The following is a 23,689-nucleotide window of genomic DNA, read 5'->3' on the forward strand; positions in this document are numbered from 1 at the left end:
AACTTCCGTTTCCTCTAGAACATATTGTTTGTTGAATTTTTCTCTGCAGCCACCCCACACTTGCTGCCTCCCACAGTTTTGATCACAGTAGGCACTTAATGCCTATTTGTTTAATTAATTAAATAAGTAGTGAGTCACTGGCAAACCTAGCACTGGCTGAAGAGATTATATCTAAAGTTCCAATGGCTGAATTTTACAACTTCGGACAAGTCTCTTAACCTCTCTGTATGAGATTTTATGTTATTCCTGTCACATTCTTTGGAAGTAACTGAGATAGAAAGAGATTATTATTAATTTACCAATAAGAAACAGAGGCTCAGACAGGCTACAGGTTTTTCTTGATATCATGTTGAGTTAGTAATAAAGTCAAAATGAAAATTCTGCTTTTTGATTTCTCATTCAATTTTTGTTTTTCTTCAGTTCACCATACTGAATGTTCACACTTTGCACCATGAACCCAGGTGAGGTACCTATGATCATCCAGGCCAGGACCAGGGTGAGGCAAGTGAGGAGCTGAAGGTATTTGCAAAACTGTGAGAGTGGTATCCTCTTCAATGTTGTGTCCTAGATGACTTGCTCACTTCACCTTTATCCCAGCCCTGGGGATCTCACATATGGAAGGAGGGATGAAGGGGTAGTGCTCAAGAAAAGAAATCTGCAGGTGAGCTTCGAAGAATTTATTCTCTTCAGGACTAGTATCTGGAAGTCTGGGCTCTCAGAACAGAAAGCTGGAAAGGAATTTCTTTTTCAGAGATGTCAAAATAGCAAAGAAACATGCATGCATTTAAACACCAACCCAGGATGAGTTTGGGGGCTCTCTTCTCATCCTTCCTCAACAGGGTGACTGATGACTCTTGCCAGTAGCTTTTGATCAAATCTGCCCCCATCAGAAGGTAGGGGGACCAGAGGACTTGGGGAATTCCTGTATGACTGATTGGTGTGGTTTACTACCATGCAGGGTCTTTGTATTAGGGTGCTTTTGATCACAGTGTGTTAGAAACGTATCTCAAACGATCTTAGGCACAAATGGGAATGTACTGGATGCATACTGAAAAATATAACTATAGATGGAAAGAGACCTCAGAAATCATTGGAATTAAGGAATTAAATGACCTAAGGAGTTAAAAAAAAATCTTTAGCCTCCATTTCTTTTCCCTCATTTGTGAGAAAGGGGTTTCCTTGGCATTGAGGAAAATAAAGTCACTAAAAGTTATCAAGCTTCATGTCCTAGACCCTGCCATCAGTGAAGAAGTAATCTTCTTCCCTTACTTGCAGTTTTCAAAACTCCACAGAAAGACTCTGATTAGCCTAGTTTGGTCAGGTGCTCACTTCTGTGTCTACTATTAGGCTCAAAATCATGTTCATATAGAACCAATACAGCCTCTGGGCCACTTCTGTGTATACAAGCTCTCACCAAGAGTGAGATCCTTGTGAGCTGGGCAACCAACTCAACCTAGCAATTTTCTCAGCCATATTCATGATCAGCAATGGTGCAATACTGGACATTCTACTTTGGAAATCTGGCCCAATGAGGCTTGCAGAACCAAAGCAGGCAGAGGGAGTTACCTACAAGAAGCCCATGTTTTGTACAGCCCATGTAAATAATATAAAGCTCTGAGTTATTTCTAGGAATGATGTGAAATTCAGCAATTCTCATGGGAATTTCTTGGCTCTAAAACCTAGCACCGGCTTGGGCTATCCCCTAGAGCTTTCTGTCTCCCCAGAAAAGTGACAGCACTAGTTTTGGTGTCAATGAAATTCTTCCTTCCCTGAGCTGAAGTTCTTTTTGTTGTTTTCAAGGAAAATCACAACCTGGCCCAACCCAAAAGCTCCACAGGGAACTCCGAGTTGTATTCCTACTCTTCCTTGCTTGGATATATTTTCATTAAAACCAGAAGGTCAAAAAAATTAAGAACATGTTCTCTAAAAATTGGGTTCCTGGAGTTCAGTGGGTAGAAAGGCATAAACCCCTCTTTGAGAAACTTTTTCAATGAATCCAAAGAAGGGATATTAGAGGTAGTATAATTTGTTGGAAATAGCACAGATTTAGTTTTTAAGGTTATTTAAATTTTAAAAGCAGAAATATCTCTAAGCAAACTTGGGAAAAAGAGAATTTTACCAGTAATTCCTCCACAATAATATTGTTTTTGTGTTGACTCCTCCAGGCTTTCATATAAATGGTTGTACTTGGCATACATGTGATCCATGTGATAGGGAGCATGAAATGATTGTACTATTATGCCAGTAAGCTCCTACTACCAATATGTTATGGTATTATGCAGAATGTATAATGGAAAGCCATCTCTAGGTTGAAACTTAATAAGGAAGTTATACTTCTTATCAAAGGAGTTTAGATATTTCCTCCCTCTAGAAACACTTATCAAGATCAAGGGGAATATAGTTGCATAAACAGTGCCTGGGGCAGAGAGAAAAAGCCATTCTTAGGATTAACAAATAAAACAAGCACCCCACATTTTATAGATGATTTTATAGAGAAACCAAGTGTTCCAGGTAAATCAGCTGGTTCTTAAAGACTCCAGTTTGAAAATGGTTTAAGCAATGACTAGAACTTGAATAAGAAACAAAGAACCCTACAGAGCCAGACATTGCTGCTGAGCAATATGGGATGTATAAAAAAAGACCTGCATAACATGGAAGAAGGGGCATTTAGACGAGGCCAGACAGACTCTGTTCCATTACTAACATGAAGTTTTTTTTTCAGGTTTTATTTTAGATATAGAGGGTATATGTGCAGGATTATTACATGGGTATATTGCACCCAGGTAGCGAGCATAGTACCTAATAGGTGGTTTTCCAGCTCACTCCCCACTCCCTATCTCCCCTCTCTATCAGTCCACAGTGTCCATTGTTCCTGTGTTTATGTCCACGTGTGCTCGAACGTTTAGCTCCCACTTATAAGTGAGAACATGCAGTATTTGGTTTTCTGTTCCTGCATTAATTCACTTTGGATATTGGCCCCCAGCTCCGTCCATGTAGCTGCAAATGACATTATTTCATTCTTTTTTATGGCTACATAGTACACCATGGTGTATATCTATCACTTTCTTTATCCAATCCACTGTTGATGGGCACCTGCGTTGATTCCATGTCTTTGTTATTGTGAACACCACAGCAATGAACATATAAGTACATGTGTCCTTTTGGTGTAATGATCTACTGTCCTTTGGGTATATATTCAGGGATTGCTGGGTCAAATAGTAGCTCTGTTTTAAATTCTTTGCAACTTCTCCAAACTGCTATTCACAGTGGCTGAACTAATTTACATTCCTTCCAACAGTGTATAAGCATTCCCTTTTCTCTGAAGTCTCACCAGCATCAGTTATTTTTTGACTTTTTAATAATAATCATTCTGACTAGTGTGAGATGGTATCTCATTGTGGCTTTGATTGGCATTTCTGTGATGATTAGTGATGATGAGCATTTTTTTCATGTTTGTTGGCTGCTTGTATGTCTTCTTTTGAGAAGTGTCTATTCATGTCCTTTGTTCATTTTTTAATGGGGTTATTTGTCTTCTGTTTTTTGATTTGTTTAAGTTCCTTATGGATTCTACATATTAGACGTTTGTCAGATACATAGTTTGCAAATATTTTCTCCCATTCTGTAGATTGTCGGTTTACTTTTTTGATGGTTTCTTTTAAACTAAAGATGGAAGCTCTTTAGTTTAATTAGGTCCCACTTGCCATTTTTTGTTTTCGTTGCAACGTTTTTTGGGGACTTAGCCAAAAATTCTTTGTCAATGCTGATGTTGAGAAGGGTGTTTCCTAGGTTTTCTTCTAGGATTTTTATAGTTTGAGGTCTTACATTTAAAGGGAAAAGAACAAACCAACCCCAAGTTAGCAGTATAAAAGAAATAACTAAAATTAGGGGAGACCTTAATGAAATTGAGATGCAAAAATCCATATAAAAGATCAATAAAGCCAGAAGTTGGTTCCTAAAAAAAAAAACAAGATTGATAGACTATTAGCTAGATTAACAAAGAAAAAAATGACAGTATCCAAATAAATACAATCAGAAATGACAAAAATGACATTACAACTGATCCTACAGAAATACAAAAGATCCTCAGAGAATACTATGAGCAACTCTATGCACACAAATTAGAAAATCTAGAGAAAATAGATATACATTCTTGAAAACACAATCTCCCAAGATTGAATTGGGAAGAGACTGAAACCCTGAACAGACCAATATTGAGCTCTGAAATTGAATCAGTAATAATAATTAAAAAAAAAACCTACTAACCAAAAAAATCTTCTGGACCAAATGGAGTCACAGCCAAATTCTACCAGATATACAAAGAACTGATACCAATTCTATTAAAACTATTCCAAAAATTGAGGAGAAATTCCTTCCTAACTCATTCTATGAAGCCAGCATCACCCTAATATCAAAATCAACAAAGGAAGAAAACTTCAGGCCAATATCCCTGATGGACACAGATGCAAAAATCCTAAACAAAATACTAGCAAACCAAATCCAGTAGCACATCAAAAAGTTGATCCACCATCAGCAAGTAACTTTATTCCTGGTAATATGGTGTGTCTCTGTGTCCCCACCCAAATCTCATCTCAAAGTATAATCCCCATAATCCCCATGTGTAGAAGGAGAGACCTGATACGAGGTGATTGGATCATGGGGATGGTTTCCCCCATGGTGTTCTCGTGATATTGAGTGAGTTCTCAAGAGATCTGATGGTTTTATAAGTGTTTGACAGTTCCTCCTTCACACACACTCCTACTAGAGGGGTGATAAGGTTTGGCTCTGTGTCCCCACCCAAATCTCATCTCGAATTGTAATCCCCACCTGTGGAGGGAAGGGCCTGTAATCCCCATGTGTTGAGGGAGGCAGGTTGGATCATGGGGCAGGTTTCCCCATAGTGAGTGAGTTCTCACAAGAGCTGATGGTTTTATAAGTGGTGGTTTCCCCAGCTCTTTGCCGTCCTTCCATCTTGTGAAGAAGGTGCCTGTTCCCCTTCCACCATGATTGTAAGTTTTCTGAGGCCTCCCCGGCCATGTAGAACTGTGAATCAATTAAACTTCTTTTCATTATAAATTATCCAGTCTTGGGCAGTTCTTTATAGCAGTGTGAATATGGACAAATACACCTGGGATGCAAGGTTGGTTCAACATATGCAAATCAATAAATGTAATTCACCACATAAACAGAATTAAAAGCAAAATGACATGATCATCTCAATAAATTCAGAAAAAGCTTTCAATAAAATCCAACATCTATTAATGATAAAAACCATCAACAGACTAGGCATTAGAGGAACATATCTCAAAATAATAAGAGCCGCTATGAGAAACTCACAGCCAACATCACAGTGAACAGGCAAAAGCTGGAATTATTCCCCTTGAGAATGGAAACAAGGCAAGAATGGAAACAAGGCAAGAATATGCAGCATAGTACTGGAAGTCCTAACCACAGCAGTCAGGCAAGAGAAAGAAATAAAAAGTACTAAAGTAAGAAAAGAAATCAAACTATCTCTCTTCACTGACAATAGGATTCAATACTTAGAAAACCCTGAAGACTCCACCAAAAAGCAACTAGAACTGATAAACAATTTTAGCATGGTTTCATGATACAAAAATCAATGTATAAAAATCAGTAGCATTTTTATACAGCAATAATGTCCAGATTGAGAGTCAAATCAAGAGTACAATTCCATTTACAATAGCCACCAATTCAAAGAAAATGAAATACTTAGGACTATAGCTAACTAAGGAGGTGAAAGGTTTCTACAAGGAGAACTACAAAACACTGCTGAAAGAAATCAGAGATGACACAAATAAATGGAAAAACATCCCATGCTCACGGATTGGAAGAAGCAATATTGTTAAAATGGCCATACTGTCCAAAGCAATTTACGGATTCAATGCTATTTCTATCAAACAACCAATGACATTCTTCACAGAATTAGATAAAAATTTTCTAAAATTCATATGGAACCAAAAAAGAGCCTAAATAGCCAAAGAAATCCTAAGAACAGAAGAATAAAGCCAGAGGCATCACATTACCTGGCCTCAAACTATATTATAAGGCTACAGTAACCAAAACAGCATGGTACTGGTACAAAAACAGAGACGTCATCCAATGGAACAGAATACAAAATTCAGAAATCCACACATTTACAACCATCTGATCTTCGACAAGACTGACAAAAACAAGGAATTGGAAAAGGAATCCCTACTCAATAAATGATGCTGGGATAATTGGCTAGCCATATTCAGAAGAATGAAACTAGACCTTTACCTTTCACCATACACATGACAGTTCTGAAGAGGAATTGGAAGCTTACAGCTTTGTAGTATGTATGTATTTATTATAAGTAATTTGGGTTTAGAATTTCAACAATTCCTTTCATAGTCTTAATAAAGTCCTTTGTTAAAGAACTCCTCTGGCATTATCACATTCCTAATTTATGTTTACTCTATTAGGGCATCAAAACCAGATATACAGCAATGTGCACTGTACTCACCCTGACAATACTGGCATTTTAATGTGGTGGGCTACATGTTATGTTATGCCAGGCTAGGCAAGAGGACACAGGGGCTAGCATTTACCTTAGGAAATAACTATCTGAAGTCCATATTCCTTAAAAATCTGTTGTACTAAACCCCACAGACGTCTCAGCTACCTATGTTTCTTTGCATCACAAATTTCTACCATCTACTTATTGATTAGACATGAGAGGTGGGCCAAGAAAAGGTGAATTTCAGAATGATGATATGTGTGTCACCAGCTATGGAGAGATGAAGAATAAAGAATTACAACCATCTGGAGCCAGATCTGTCTCCAGCTGGAAAGCTGGAGCATCTGTTGGCACTGGAATGTCCAACACAACTTCTTCACTGGCTTGACGAGTGCCTGATCTATGGTGGCTGGAACAGCTGGGCTAGCCAGGATCTCTTTCTCCACATGGCTTGTGCAAGTGGCTAAATTGGGCTTCTGCATAGCATGGTGGTCTCAAGGTACTTGAACTTCTGCAGATAGATGGCTTCCTCCAGAGCAAATGTGCCAAGAGGCATGGATCGAAGTTGCAAAGGTTCTTATGACTTAACCTGAGAAGTCCCAGAATGTCTCTTCTGGCATATTCTTTTGTGCCAGTCAAGCAAGGCCTTAAGGTCAGCACAAATTCAAGGGGAGGTAAATAGTTTCTACCTCTCAATGGAAGAAGTAGCAAAGAATTTGTGATCATCTTTAATCTACTGCAGTCATATAGTGGATGAACTCAAGAAAATATATAAGTTCTTTGAGTTTTAGGCCAAGAGTGACTATACTCTAACCAGCTTTGTTAGCCTCCTGTTGCACTGGTCCCTGAAGCTACCAACAAGGTATGCATGAGGTTCACTCAAAGTCAGAAGGTTAACTTGACTAGCTCAATGAATCTCAGTATTCACCTCACAACAGAATTACCTGGGAAGGTGTCTTAGTCCATTTGCGTTGCTACAAAGGAATATGTGAGGCTCGGTAATTTATGAAGAATATATATTTATTTGGTTCACAGTTCTGCAGGCTGTACAAGAAGCATGATTTCAACATCTGCTTCTGCTGAGGGCCTCAGACTGCTTCCACTTATGATGAAAGTTTAAGGGGAACTGGTATGTGCAGACATCACATGGCAAGAAAGGAAGCATAAGAGAGAGGAGAAGGCTGTCATGCTCTTTTTAACAACCAGTGCCCACAGGAACTAACAAAGTAACAACTCACTCAATAACTCAACTGTGACATTAAGCCGTTCATGACCCACATACCTCTCACTAAGCCCCATCTCCAACATTGGTGATCAAATTTTAACATGAAGTTTGGAGGGTCAACTATCCAAACTATAGCAGAAGGTTTGTTTTGATTTGATTTGTTTTATTGTGTTTTTAATATAGATGTCTGGGTATCTCCTCTACAGAGCCTGATTCAATTGGTCTGTTGGATTTGGGTAGTGTTATTTTTTAAGTTTCCCAGATGATTCTCAGCCCAGGATTGAGAATGACTTATGGCTTCTTCTTGGACTCAGGAGACTGCATAGATGGGTGCTGTGGAGTGAGGAGCACCTTCTGGGGTTGTGGTGGGGTCAGAAGTAACTGAACAGGATCTAACAGGTTTGGGAAAGCCTCTTATAACACAATTCACAATTTTCTAACCTGTTTAAACACACATATGCAATATATTTGTGTGTGCATGCATGTGTGTATATATATCTTTATAAATTTCATTATATGTGTAATATTTATATAATATATAATAATATAAAAATATATATTTATATTAATAAATGTAACTTTAATCACTGTATAGTATATTAGCTTGTAAATTACCTAACTATTCCCATCTTCTCAGATATTTGTGATTGTTATTGTTGTTGAAATAAAACTAATATTTTTTAACACTTAGCCCTTTGCTTCTCTTGAATTATTCCCTGAGAACTCATTTGCCAGGGTAGAAATCTGAGTTTTCAGAACTCTTGGTTCTGATGCTAAATTAACCATGTGATCTTGGTCAAATTAGTTCACCTCCTTTGGTTTATATATTGAAGGGATTGAGACATATGGTCCTTTCTAGATCTAAAATGCTTTGACCTCAGGGGTACATCAGCAGGGGTGCCACATTGCGCAATTCCAGGACACCAATAATTGAACAGCCAAGCAGACACATGCAGTTTTAGGAATTTTCCTTCCTAAAAGTCTTACCCTGTAATGCCCATCACATGGCTGAGACACCTGGGTTTTACTGCAGATTGATGAAATCTCTGGTACAACAAATACCCACTCAGTTAAGTGACTGATGTTTTCCTTTTAGGCTAGCCAATCTTTTTTTTTTTTTTTTTTCCCAGAGGATGATATCTGGGGCCTTACTCTTACCAGTGACCTTCCACACTCCATTCCCCACCCCTACTCCCTACCCACACCCCCTTAGATTTACCAGTGTTTTAGGAAAAGCCACAGGGATGACAAGGATCCAGAGCAATGCCTTTTAAACTTGAGAAAATGCCCAGAGAGTTCTTTAAAATACAGATTCATAAGCCTCCAAATCAGAGGTTCTGACTCAATAGGTCTGAGGTATGGCCTCAGAACTTTTACTGTTTTTGTTTGTTTTGTTTTGTTTGTTTGTTTGTTTTCAGACAGGGTCTTACTTTGTCACCTAGGCTGGAGTACCAAGCTGTCCGTTGAGGCTGATGCTACATTTTTAGTATAAGTAGCCTAAAGCAGTCTTAATCAGTAAAAAGTGACCTTTTGAATTCATTGTTTGCTTCTATTTCCTACTCATCTGCTCTCCCACTTGGCCTCCAGGTTTGCTATGTATGCAAAATGTCTCTACTGAGTAGGGAAAGTGGGATGGCAGCCATTTCCCTGCTCCTGAGGTCAACATGGCCTAAGGACTTCAGCAAGCCCAAATATGTACAACAGTATCCGGCCCACTCACGCCTTGAGGGGGCCATGCTGGTAGACTCAGTCCAGCTGCCCAGCAACAGTGATTCTGGCTAATGGCTCCCCGTTGGAGCAGTTTCCTGAGGTTCCTGCTAATCCTGTTATTTGCAAAGAGCCAAAGACCCCATAACAGCAGTTTTAAAGCTTGCTTCTGGCTGTATTAAGTTAGACCTTGCAAGGGAGATGAAGGCAGCAGCATCCGACACTGAAGAAATGGCTCCAGAGGAAAAGAGCCAATATCCGTGGGTCTTCTGTATTGATCTCTTTCTTTGCCTCTCCTGGAACACCCACTTTGCTCTCTTTTGGCTGCTTTAAGTCTATTCCAAATACCACCAGAGAACATATTAATTCCTTTTTAGTCTGAACTGGGGATGGGAAACTTCCTTATTCAGAAGAAATCAGGTGTAGTAACTACTATTGATTGCCTTGTATTTATTTTCCACTTCATCCCTTTCCTTCCAAGGAATGTCGATATTATTCCAACCCAAGGAATCCTGAGTTTATTTCTGTTTCCGCTCTCTTCCATTCAGTCACATGCTTCAAGGGTGGTTGTTCTAAGCCAATCATGGTGGTCTTATTTCCCATATTAGTGATTGGTTTAGGTATGAGCATGGAACATAATTCTGGCCAATGAGACCTGAAAGGAAGTCCACCAGGAGGCTTCTAGAGATACAGAGGAAGAGATATACAGGAAGAGATCTCTTCTTCCTTTGCATGTTGACATGACTGGTGTGATACCTGGAACTGTGGAACTATCTTGTGACCATGAAAAAAGCTGGTCTGAGAACAAAACTGACGTACTGAAGATGGAAGAGTATCAGAATGGAAGAACTTAGGTCCATGAACAATTGAATGCCCTACCTCAAGACTTCGTCTTGCATAAGATAATAAATATTTTATTAGTTAAGTAACTCAGACTTGTGATTTTTCTACCACTTGTATCTAAAGGATATATACATATACATGCATATATATGGAAAACACTTACTAACATATGAGAAAACAAAACAACACCCAAAACTTATACACAGGCAAGAAAGAACTTTACAGGGTTCAGATATCTGATTCAAACTCTAAAGGCAGACTTCATGGCACAATTCACAGGACATCTAATTCTACTTATCATTTCTCAGCCATCCAGACCATTGACCGAGGAAGAGAAAGGCTGGTGCAATGCCAGTGTGTGGCATCTCGGCTCCTCGCAGATCCAGCTTCCTAGTCCTTGCTTGGTGTAAATTTCCACTTGGCAGTGGGTTTTGCTCGGAGGGTGTCCTCTTCAGCCTTCATGGGCCCTGCCTGACCCCGGCACTCTGAAGGAGGATGGGGCATGTATCTCTGGCTCCTAAAGATTCTTCTTCCTGGGCTTCAGGTCAATTGCACTGACTCTGAAGAGAGCTTTCTTCTGAGCAGTCTATAAACATCTGAAGACTTGCTGTGATGTGTTACTTTCTTTCCTCTCCAAATTGACTAAATCATATATAAGAAAAGCAATGATCTCTTTTTTTTTCTTTTTCTTTTCTTTTCTTCTTCTTCTTCTTCTTTTTTTTTTTTTTTTTGAGTCTCCCTCTGCCACCCAGGCTGAAGTGCAGTGGCACGATCTCAGCTCACTGCAACCTCTGCCCCCATCGCCCCGCTACTCCTACCACCCCACCCCGCCAGGTTCAAGCAATTATCCTGCCTCAGCCTCCCGAATAGCTGGGACAATAGGTATGCACCACCACGCCTGGCTAATTTTTGTATTTTTAGGAGAGATGGGATTTCTCCATGTTGGGCAGGCTGGTCTCAAACTCCTGGGCTCAAGCGACTGATCTGCCTCAGCCTCCCAAAATGCTGGGTTAACAGGCATGAGCCACCATGCCTGGCCATCTCTTTTTCCTAATGAAAGTCAAACCCAGATCATTCAAAGTAGCCCTTGGATGTAGTGTTGAACCTGCATGTGAAAAGCAATCACTGTGCCTCATGTCTCTGACTCAGGTCACCACAGAGTCACCTTTTTCACTGCCCTGGCTGCCACCACTACACTGGGCTGACTGGGTGGTGGCATTCCCCGTTTAATGAAGACAGGACCCTCTCTAATTATTCATAGCCCCCGTGAAGTTGGGCTAGAACACTTGAGTAGGCTGTTGTAAAGTCTCCAAGATAACAAAAGGGAAACAAAATAACAACACTAGAGTACCAGTTTGTATGGCTAGTTTGTTCACCTTCGGTTGGGTTCCTGCCCTTGCAGTCTATGTGTATCATTGAGAAACACATATGTACACTAAAAATGATAGTATTGGGAATTACATATAGAGTCACGAAATAAACCAAGGAAATTTGGTGTTTGTTGTTTTCCAATAGTCTACACTCCAGTAGTGGACACAACATGAGTTATTTCCCAGAAACCTTTCCCACTAAATTCCCCAAAGTATAAATACATACCTGAACTACTGACAGTGAGCAGGAGGAGGCTTTGATTGCAGGTGCCACCTCTAGAATATTCCTGAAGCAAGGCTGCATGCAATAGGATTATGTATAAAATATTCTAGGAGAAGACAGAAAGGGGTAGGAATTGCTTAGAGATAAAGACGATATTAACACATATAAGGCAATTAAGTTTAGAAAGGTAGAGATAAATCTTTTTTTTTGGCAGAGAAAAAGACTGTAGTCTTGGAGGATAACAGAAGAACAGTTTATATCAACTAGTATTTGAGCTCCTTGAATAAAGGACTTATCCATTTTGTCTGCTTGACAGTGAGTGAATGAATACATGGCAGAAGGCTTATAAAACCTAGAGAAAAATCAGGATATAGGTGAATATATTTATAATCATATTTTGTTGCAAAATTCAAATGAGATCCCATGGTGAAATTGGAGGGGTAGTTTCTAGTAGTTAAAAACAGATAATCCATAGCTACACAGATTTCCAGAGAATAAAAGGAGAGACAGTTCAACTTGTTTTAGGAGACTAGTATAATCTTGGTATCTAAACAGATAAACACTGTATAGAAAAAGAAAATTATAGATCAGTCTTACTGGAAGCATGCATATAAAGCATGCATGGAAGCATTCTAAATAAAATATTAACTACTTAAATTCAGCAGTTTTAAATAATATAAGCTAATCAGATACAGCTTATCCCTGAAATTCAAAGTTGTTGTTAGAAAATCTATCAATAAAATTTGCATTAATAAACAAGCAAAATCATAATCATTTTAATAAGCACAAAAATACTAAAAGTTCAAAAGAAATCATTATTTTATAAAAACTTTTAGCAAACTAGAAATAAAATGGGACTTCTGTTTGCAAACTTTTGATGCAATGAAGGGTATCTACTAAAAACTTAAAACAAATGTCCACTATTCAGTGATATGCTGATGGTCTTAATGCAATAAGACAAGAAAATGAAACTAGATATATGGTTTGGAGATGATGAGAGAAAATGTCATCATTTACAGATAATGTGATCTTATAAAAGATCACATAAGAAAATCCATAAGACTCTGCTCTTATGACATATCAAGACTGCATGTATCTGCTGGAGTGTGTTAAACTTCCTTGTGTATATATTTTAAAAGAATAAAATACGCCTTTAACCATGTTCTTAATTTTAAGAGAACTGCACATTTCTTTTGCAGGATGAGATGGAGACAGAGAAGGAATGTCATAGTGAATCACTCATCACCAAATTTCTTTATAATAAACATCTTTACAAATTTAGTTTTCCATAATAAAGATATGCTAGCTTCAAAGTTACAAGTCAACAGTCCTTAGAACAAACAAAACAAATATATGAATAGTGTAGGAAAGCTTTTGGTCTTTTTAGCAAACAGATTTAGGGAGAAGCTCAACTTTATTCTAGCAAGATTTAGATTAAACATAGAATTAACTTAATTTTTAAGATAATCAATTTGTAAATAAATATCAATCTCTTATTATCTAAGAGTACGTAATAACTAGCTGAGTATTTGTCTTCTGAAAACATATAAATCAATCTTCTACTTTTCAAACATTCTATTTAAGTTGTCATCTGAAGCCTATACTTTCTATATTCCACATTATTTCAGGCCATGTCTAAATTAAAGAATATGGAGCTTAACATTCATGTTTCCACACATCAGAGAACCCATTTAAAACTATGAAAAGAGCAAGAAGTTTGCTGGATCAACATACAGAAATCAATACAATGCCCATACATTAGTAATGATCAATTTGAAAAAGGCAATAGGCAAAATTATCTCAACATCAAAAACAGCTATCAAGTTGCCTGGAAATACAACAAAAGATGGATAAGATCTATGGAGAAAGATTCATAATTGTTATCGAAGGACAAAAAATAAAGCACGAGGAAAAAAAGAGATATACCACTGACAGGGGTGAAGCTGTATCTCTCTAAAAAAATATGTCTAAGTCCTAACTCCAGTACCTTGGGATGCGGCTTTATTTGGAAATAGGATAATTGCAGATGTATTTAGTTAATATGACATCACAATGGAGTGGACTGGACCCTTAATCCAATATGACTGATGCCCCTATTAGAAGAGAGAGAGAGACACAAGGAGGAAGATGGCATGTGAGGTCACAGACACAGAGAGAGGAAGATGGCCATGTGAAGATGGAGGGAGAAATTGAGAGATTAGAGTCATGCTTTCACAAGTCGAAGAATGCCTGGAGCTATCAGAGGCTGAAACAGGCAAAGGAGGATTCTCCCTTAGAGAGAGCACAGCTCTGCCAACACCTTGATTTCAAAAGTTTAGCCTCCTGAACTGTGAGACAATACGTTACTGCTCTTTAAGCCTCTCAGTTTGTGACACTTGGTTAGGGCAGCCCTAAGAAACTAATACCACCACTTACAATGAAGGGAATAGTTTGATATCACAAATATTCATTCTTTCATTCAACAAATATTTATTGAGCTCCTACAACACACCAAACACACAAATAATTCTTCAATTAATAAAAAAAGATTAAAATCTTGTTACCAAGCAATCAATGGGCTCACTGCTCCATGCACTTAGAGGTTGATACCATGGCACATGCCTTTGAGAAAAGAAAAGCTTCATTGCAAGTAGACTGGCAAAGAGACAGGAGGAAATGCTCAAATCTGTCTCCCTGAGCTCAGGGCTGGGGTTGGTTTTATAAATGTAGGGTAATGAAGCGTAATCTTATTGGATCCTGCAATCAGGTGATGCTAGGAGGCATGATTTGACTGGATCCTGCCAAGGGATGATGCCTGGGCTCAATCTCATTGGATTCTGTGTCCTGCCATGCAATGTCAGCTTCTTAATTCAGTTCCAGCTCCTCAGTCCGAGCAGTTAGGTTCCACTGGTGGTTGCACGCTTGGTTCATCTGAACATGCTCAGGTTATGTGACCTTAAACCCAGGGGTCCATGGCAACTTAAAAACAACTCACAATTTTGCTACAGAAAAGTTGAACCAGATTGATCTGGCACAGTTACAGTCTCAGACCTCAGGAAGCTTCCATGTTAATTTGAAAAACTGATTCTGAAGTTTTTATGGAAAAGTAGAGCTCCAACAATAGAACAAAAAGATATAAAACTGTGTGGTATTGGTACAAAAGAAGACAAATAAATAAATGGAATTCAACAGAAAACCAAAAACAAACTCATGCATATATGGTAACAATGCATGATAGATATGTAATAGATTTGTCAGTAAGAAATAAATGAACTATTTAATAAATGGGGTTGAGAAAATTTATTATACCTGATAAAAGATATACACATAGCTTAAAGTGTGCAATTTAAATCCATTGATTCAAGAAAATATCATAAATTATTTTAGGACATTTGCATGAAGAGGGATTTTCTTAACACATACACATCCAATGTTTTTTAAAAGAACAGAAAAATATGACTATAAAATGGAAAGTTTATGCCAAAAGACATTACAAAGTTAAAAGATATAAGCAGACTAGAAGAAAATATTTATAATACATATAATAGAGGAATGGCATCTGACATATATAAATAAATTTTTACTAATCAATAAAACAATAACCCAACTTAATAATTGAATGGCTGGGATATACAATTTACAGAAGATAAAATATAAAAATTGAGGTGTAACTCAATAGTGATCAAGGAAATTCGAATTAAAGAAGAAACCATTTCACCTATCAGATTAGGAAAATTTTAGAGTATGATGATATTAAATGCTGGGGTAGGAATTGTGTATTAGTTTTCTATTATTGCCACAAATTTGGTGGCCTAAATTGTTTATCTTATGGTTCTCTGAGTCAGAAGTCCAGTAAGGGTCTCACTGGACTAAAATCAAGGTGCTGCAGGCAGGGCTGCATTCCTTCCTGGAGTCTCTAAGGGAGATATTTTCCTTGCCTTTTCTAGCTTTTGAGGCCTCTCCCTGCTCCTTGCATATAGCATCTCCATTTCAGAACTAGCAACAGAGCATCAAATTCTTCTCATGCTGCCATCTCTTTCTGACCACAGCTAGGAAAGGTTTTCTGCTTTTAAGAACTTAAGTGATTTGGCTCACTTGGAAAATCCATGATAGTCTTCTATCTCAATGTTAGCTGATTAGCAACCTTAGTTGCATCTGCAAACATCTTATTTTGGTTGTACTGCAATATGTATGTGTGTGTGAAAGTGTGCATAGGCACAATGAAACCAAAAGCAAAATATGGGCTGGGTGCAGTGGCTCACAGCTGTAATCCCAGCACTTTGGGAGTCCGAGGTGGGCAGATCACTTGAGGCCAGGAGTTCAAGATCAGCCTGGCCAACATGGAGAAACCCCGTCTCTCCTAAAAATATAAAAATTAGCCGGGCATGGTGGTGCGCACCTGTAATCCTGGGTGACAGAACAAGACTCCATCTCCAAAAAAAAAAAAAAAAAAAAAAAAAAAAGCAAAATATGAACATATCCATCAACCCCAGAAGCTTCCTTGTGTGCTTTTGTAGTGCCTTTCTCCCACCTTCTTACTCCCGCCTTCCTCCTCTCTAGATAACCACTGATTTGCTTGCAGTCACTGTAGACTTATTTGCATTTTCTAGACTTTTATATAAATGGAATCATACAGTATGTGCTCCTTTTTGTCTGGCGTCTTTCAAACAGCATAACGATTTTGTGACTCATCATGTTGTGTGAATTGATTGTTCATTCCTTTTTATTGCTGAGTATTTTTTCATGGACTACAACAACTTGCGTTCGTACATTAATAGACATTTGGGTTGGTTATTTTGCCATTGGAAATACAGCTTCTATGATTATTCATATACAAATCTTTGTATGGACAAATGCTTTCATTTTTCTTGGATAAACATCTAGCAGAAAAATGACTGGATCATATGGTAGACACATGGTTAACGTTTTAAGGAATTTCCAGTTTTCCAAAGTGGTTGTATAATTGTACATTCCTAGCAGTGGTGTAGGAGAATTCCAGTTCCTCCATATCCTCCCAAATACTTGGTATATGTGGCATGACTAGGCTTTTTAATTTCAGTCACTTAAATAGATTTATAATTCATTATAGTTTTAATCTGCATTTCTCCAATGACTAATGATGTTGACTTGAATCTTTGTAAATTTATTGAAACTTGTCTTATGATCCAGAGTATAATTTGTCTTTGTATATGTTCCATGTCCACTTAAAAATAATGTGTATTCTACTGTTTTTGGCTGGGTGTTCTATAAATGTCAGTTAGGTGAAGATGCATGCTAGTATTATTTAAGTTTTCTATAACCTTACAGATTTTCTGTATACGTGTTCTATCAATGATTGAGAGGAGGTATTGAAACTGAATCTTGCATTCTATTTATAGGTTTGTTTACAACTCTATCCATTTTGGATCCATGTATTTTAAAGTTCTGTTATTAGGTGCATGAATGTTTAAGATTATATCCTCTATATGAATTAGCCACTTTTAGCTGTAAAATGACTTTCTTTATTCCTTCAATATTCCTTGCAGTGAAATTTACTTTGATATTAATATATAGACATTCAACTGTCTTTTGATTCATGTTTACAGATCTTTTTTACTGTTTTATTTTTAACCTACTTTTCTCCATTATATTTAAAAATAATTTCTTATAGGTAGCGTATTGTTGGGTCTTACTTTTTCATCCAGTTTGACTATCTCTGCCTTTTTTTGGAGTAAATAGACCTTGTTTAATGTGCTTATTGATGTGGTGAGGTTTAAATTACCATCTTGTTCCTATTTTCTATGTGTCTCATTTATTTTTTCCATTTTTCTTCTTTTAAAGGCTTCTTTTGATTTAATTATTTTTATTATTCCATCTTATCTCTTTTATTGATGTTTTAGCTATAACTATTTGTTTTGCTTAGTGGTTGATTTAGGTTTTATAGCACACATCTTTAAATTTTTCTCAATCTACCTTCGATTATAGGATACCATTTTACATATAGTATAATAACCTTCCAATAGCATCCTTCCATTACTTTCCTTCTGAATTTTGTCATATATTTTACCTCTGTATATGTTATAATCTCCGCATTATATTATTATTGTTGTTTAACAGTCAATTACATTTAAAGAGATTTAAATAATAGCAAAAATCTTATATGTTTATCCATGAAATCACTATTTCTGGTGTTCTTTATTTTTCTATGTAGGTACAGATTTTCATCTGGTATCATATTCCTTCTTTCTGAAAGATGGTCTTTAATATTTCTTATAATGCATATCTCCTGCTGAACTCTTTCAGCTTTTGAATGTCTGAAAATATTTTCACTTTGCCTCGATTTTGGAAAGATGTATTTCCCCTCATTGCCTTAAATGTCTTTTCATTTGCATTTTTCAACAAGAAATCTGATGTCATGCTTATTTTTGTTCCCCTGTACATAGGTGTCTTTTTTATCTGGCTGCTTTTAAGATTTTTTAAATCAGTAGTTTTGAACAATTTGATTATGGTATTCCTTGGTGTAGCCGCCTGCATATTTTCTGTGCTTGGAGCTCATTGAGCTTCTTGAATCTGTGGTTTCAAATTTTCACCAAGTTTGGAAAAATTTTGGCCATTATTTCTTCAAATACATTTTCTGCTCACACCTCTCTTTTGGTGACTCCAATTGTATGTGCATTAGGCTGCTTAGAGTTGTCCCACAGTTCCCTGATGTCCTTTTCATCTTACTTGAGTCTTTTTTTTCTCTTTGTGTTCCATTTTGGATAGTTTTTATTGCTAGTCTTCAAGTACACTAAACTTCATTTTGCAATGTCTAATTTGTTGTTAGTCCTCCAAGTGTAATTTTTTTAATCCAATGGCTTGTAGTGTTCATCTATACAGGTTTTATTTTGGTATCTTTAAAAAATTGGGGTCTTTCATGTTCCCGCTCAACATATTCAAGATTTTTATAGCTTTTTTTCTTATTCTATCATTTTGAACATGTGGAATACAGTTCAAAATACTGTTTTAACATCCTTGCCTCATAATTCTAACAACTATGTTAGTCTTGGCTCAGTTTCCATTGATTGATTTACCTCCTCATTATGGCCTAGATTTTCTGCTTCTTTGCATGCCTGATAATTTTTGATTGAAAGCCAGACATTATGAATTTTACCTTGTTGAGTGCTGGATATTTTTGTATCTCTATAAATATTCTTGATGTTTCTTTCTGGGATTCAGTTAAGCTATTTGAGCATAGATTAATGCTTTCTGGTCTTACTTTTAAGATTCATTAGATGGGACCAAAGCAGCATTTAAAGATAGTTATTCCCCACTAATGAAGCAAGACTCTTCTGAATATTTAAACCAATGCCCCATGAATTATGAGATATTTAGTCTGGCTGGTGGGAATGTGGTTCTATGCAAATGCTCCTTCAAAACAAGACCCTCGATCCATTTCTAACCAGATTTCCAGCTCCTAGGCAAATTCCTATCCTACCTAACAACTATACTTCTCTGGCATAACACCTTACTCATTTGTATGATTGGACTCTTGGGTCCTCATAGTAAACTTCCCAAGGTAGATAGAAATATTATGTCATGAAACCCTGTTTTGCTTTGTTTTATAGGGTAAGTAGCAGATTAATAAAAGAGCCAGCATTTATTAAATATGCTATTTATAGCTCTATGATAAAATATCAATTGTCTTTGTCCAACAGTAGTTTATTTTTAAAATTTGAGGTGGGTCTGGGGAGGCTGATGGAGATGGGGCTGAAGACCCTCAAGCCGTCCAGTAGCATTGCCACTGACTACAGGGAAATCAAGAGTTCTGGGGCCACAGAAGACAGGAGAGACAGCCACCAGAGACATATATGAAGATGAGGTTTCAATAGGAAATAGGCAGGAGGGTTAAGAGATACTTGAGGAGTAGCAGCTGTCAACATCAGAACAGTTAACTCTTTCATGCTTGGCTCACAGGGAGACAAACTTGAGGTAACACATTCGAGTCAGAGTGGGCAAGAAATGCCTCCCCCAAGGGAAGAGGAACCCAGAGAAAGCAAGGCTATGTTAACACCATCACAGATAATTTGAGCTGTGGAAATCTCAAAGGGCAGGCAGAGAGAGAGATCTCTCTTTCTCTCTAAAGCTAAATATTCTTTTTATTCTTTGTTTTCTAGTCACAGTGCAAAGTTTCATGTTGAAGTTGATGGTGTTTAATTAGACAATTGAGCCTGAGGCTAAAGTTACAACTGAGCACTAACAATGAGCATCTTCTTTATGATATGTAGAAACTGCTAGCTATAATTTTAGGAATGGAGATCATTGAAACTACAATGAATTAATTAATTTCATTTATATTGATTGAGTGCCTACAACATGGCCACTCTCCTTTCTGTCTGGCCTTTGCCTGGAACTTCACAATGGCTTTCTTGGAAAAATCACCTTTGTATTAAGACAGAGTTATGGTAGAAATTACAAGATTTCACAGGGCCCACTCTCCCTTCTAAAGTCAGACACCCAACTTGACAAGCCACACTAAGTTGGGGTAAAAATAGGGTTACCAGGATTTTTCTGCCTCTTCACCCTCTAATTCTTTGGGAATTAGTGGAATTCCCCTCTAGTACCTCCTAAATACTTCTAGGATTCCACAGGGGACATCTCACATGTCTCACAGGGGTTCCACAAGCAGGGCCTCCAGATCTCAATCTTTCTGTGGAGTCAGCTGCTTCCCTCATAGCTTCATCCAGAGCTGCTGCTGGAAGCCATCCATGTCTGTTCAGGCTGGAAGCCACCACCACAGCTGCTACTGGTCCTGGGCTGCAGCAGCCCCCTTTCCTATACCACAGAAACTTGCTACCAGTACTGGCAACCTGCCTCAAATACCAGTGCAGATATTAGTGAGGCTGTGTCACATGCATCATCATCATCATCATTTTGACTTTCTCTTTTATAACAGGCTTCATGCCCCAGAGCTCAGGCATGGATTCCTGAGGGCAGATACAGGTCTACTTCCAGAATCACTCCACCCTTCTGATTTCAGAATTGTCATCTCCTCTTGACTCTCCTTTCTTTAGGGTGAAATTTTTCCCAAGAGACTCTTGGTTCCATATAAACTGACCCCTGGTAGTCCTGAGGGTCTTTCAAGATGCCCAAACATGCCCACATCCAAGGCACTATGTTCAATCATTAAATAATTAAAATCCTTAAACAAGAAGGATACTCAGTGGGGAGGTGGGCAGGAGGTTTTTTGAGACTGCGGAAAAGAATGATGGGTCAGAGTTGGCAGGAAATCACTGATGCTGAAGGAAAGGACAGAGCTAGGATGGAAAAAGAGACAACCACTGGGTGAGTAGGGCTGGTTCTAAAGGGCTGGTTCAAATTGTAAAGTACAGAAAATAAGATTTAAGTAGCCTTGTTCCTCAAACTCCTCCCCTTCCTTTTCCTCATTGTGCCCATCCAACTGGGCTTTCTTCGTCACTCTGCTACTTCCTCCTCCAGACCTTCCCCGAATCCAAGCTCCTCTTGCTCCAGGCCTTCTAAGAGCTTGCTACCATGAGAGAAAAGTAGTTGATTAATTCTCTCTATAGTGTTAATGACTAAAGAAGCCCTAAAATATTCCCCTTGGAAGGTGAGGGGGGCAACTTTCAGTCCAGCAGCAGGCCTGAAGGGAGCCAATTTTGGCCAGTGGTGCTTCTGGAAATGTTTCTGAGCAGATGCTTGGAAACTTAGCTCTGTCTGCCACTGGCCCCCTTTCTCCAGCAGAACCTTTCCTCAGGCTCTCCCAGTGGTCCGCTCCCCAGGAAAGCAGTTTCAGGGGATTATGCAAAGCTAATTGCACTCTCCAGGAAAAGTTCATAAATGTTGTTATTTACGCCCTTAAATAACACCCCTTATATATCCTAAGTGCTTTGGAGATATGCAGAAAAAGCACAGCAGGTTCTAGAAACCCAAGAGATTCTTTGCCACTTTTAAAAAAATATTTTTGTCCTAACAGCTGTTTATTATAATCTCTTGAAAAGCCAAAAATGCAATCAGCTTCCCTGCTGGACTAGCTGCATTACTTGCCACATTGTGTGGAATGCTTTGTTCAGTGCCGGGCCTGTTTGGTTTTGTAGGCCTGACCAAAGAGTTGGGCACGACTTACAGGGTTGGGGAAAACTGAATGTTACAATCCACCTCTTAATGGCCATGATGCCTTTACCCAAATAGAAGAAGTAGCCTCTCTTTTCCTCCAGGGATCCTCCGTCAGGGTCTGCCTTGGGTGACTGGCTCATAACAGATGCCATTCACCATTCTTTTGGAACTATCTAGTGGTGATTATTTTTTTAACTTTTCTAGAAGTGTGAGAAGCCAAGAAGGAAATGACTACCTCTAGAAAGCCTTTCTTGAACCCTTCGATGGAGCTACAATGGAGATGATGTGGTCCACCTTTGGGGTAGGCTCGTAAGAATTGCAGTGGATGTAAGTTTTCAAGCACAGAGTAGGTGCTCAAAAATGGTCATGTGCCTTTCCTCTTGCTTCTCCTGGGAAAATCCCCATTCCACTGAATGAAAGTGTGACATCACCAGGACTCTACTGAGCTTGGTAAACAAGCCTCAATTTAATGATTGCCGGGCCAGGTTTCAGATTTGCATGGGGCCAGTGGCTTCTTCTGTTTTGGCCAATTTCTCCCATTTGTAACCAGAACATTTACCCAATGCCTGTACCCCCATTGTATTTTGGAAGTAACTGACTTGTATTTTGATTTTACAGGCTCATAGCGGAAGGGACTTGCATTGTCTCAGATGAGACTTTGAACTTGGACTTTTGAGTTAATACTGGAATTAGTTAAGACATTGGGGGACTGTTAAGAAGGAATGATTGGTTCTGAAATGTGAAAAGGACATGAGATTTGGGAAGGGCCAGGGGCGGAATGATATGGTTTGGCTCTGTGTCCCCACCCAAATCTCATCTTGAATTGTAATCCCTACGTATTGGATTACACGAAATGGTCCAGTGAAGTCAACTTGTCACCAAGTTGGTTGAAGGTGATTGAATCATGGGGGCCTTTATGCTCAGCTTTCACTGGATATTCTCCTACCAGGGAGGCTGGGATCTCAGGATCTGGGTCCCTGAGGACCTTTTGTAAAGTTCTCATGCAAAATAACTCACAGAGTTGAGGTGCAGAGATGATTGAAAAATGATGTCTCCTCTGGGCTGTCATGGGGCAAACATCCAGGAGAACATGTGTAGATGGTCCACGTGGAATTTTCTACCTACTGACTACTCACTGGCAGATGTTGTTGCCAATAGAATTCATTTGAAATGATTGCCGACATGATGTCATAGAGAAAATATTGTGAGTTCCAGGATGGTGTGGGCAGGGTTGGTAGGTAAGAATGGGATAATGGAAAATGAATAAGTAACAGGGCAGATTTGAAGGGGAAGAAAGAGGAGAGGGCAAGAAGGAGGAGAAAGAAAAGGAAGAGAAGGAGGAGAGCTAATATTGCTTTAGCTCCTCCATATACAAGGCTCTGTGCTAAGCGCTCCAAATACCTATCTCATTTAAACCTCATGGGGCCAGTACTTATAATCAGTATATTACAGATAAGGAAACTGAGCATCAATAACTTACTCCAAGTCACATAGTCACATAGCTTGGAAGTGGGTTTCATATCTTAGAATTCAAATCCGAGTCTGTCTATTCCCAGAGCCCTTGAACTTATCCATTATAGGTATTTAAGGCCAAACAAGAAGGTGGCAGGAACCTTTTTTAAGGTTGGACTCTGAAAGGTAGCTAGGACTTCAGCAGATGAAGGCAGAAGGGACATTTTAGCTGGCAGCAATGTCCGCGTGAAGTCAGAGAGGTGGGGAGCATGGGTGGAAAGAGCTGCTTAGCCAGGAGGCAG

The 23,689-nt window shown here is 38.5% G+C and overlaps 1 long non-coding RNA gene across 1 annotated transcript; it reads right to left on the reverse strand.

The window, feature by feature from the left end:
* Window positions 1–326: 326 nt before the first annotated feature.
* LOC109028826 (uncharacterized) lies at window positions 327–23,078 on the reverse strand. The gene is made up of 3 exons (XR_002007799.3): window positions 22,953–23,078; window positions 11,868–11,970; window positions 327–728 (listed from the first exon to the last, which is right to left on the reverse strand). It is a non-coding gene; the product is annotated as an uncharacterized lncRNA (long non-coding RNA).
* Between the last annotated feature and the right edge of the window lie 611 nt (window positions 23,079–23,689).

The sequence above is a fragment of the Gorilla gorilla genome, chromosome 9 (genome assembly GCF_029281585.2).
Source record: "Gorilla gorilla gorilla isolate KB3781 chromosome 9, NHGRI_mGorGor1-v2.1_pri, whole genome shotgun sequence".
Lineage (NCBI taxonomy): Eukaryota > Metazoa > Chordata > Mammalia > Primates > Hominidae > Gorilla > Gorilla gorilla.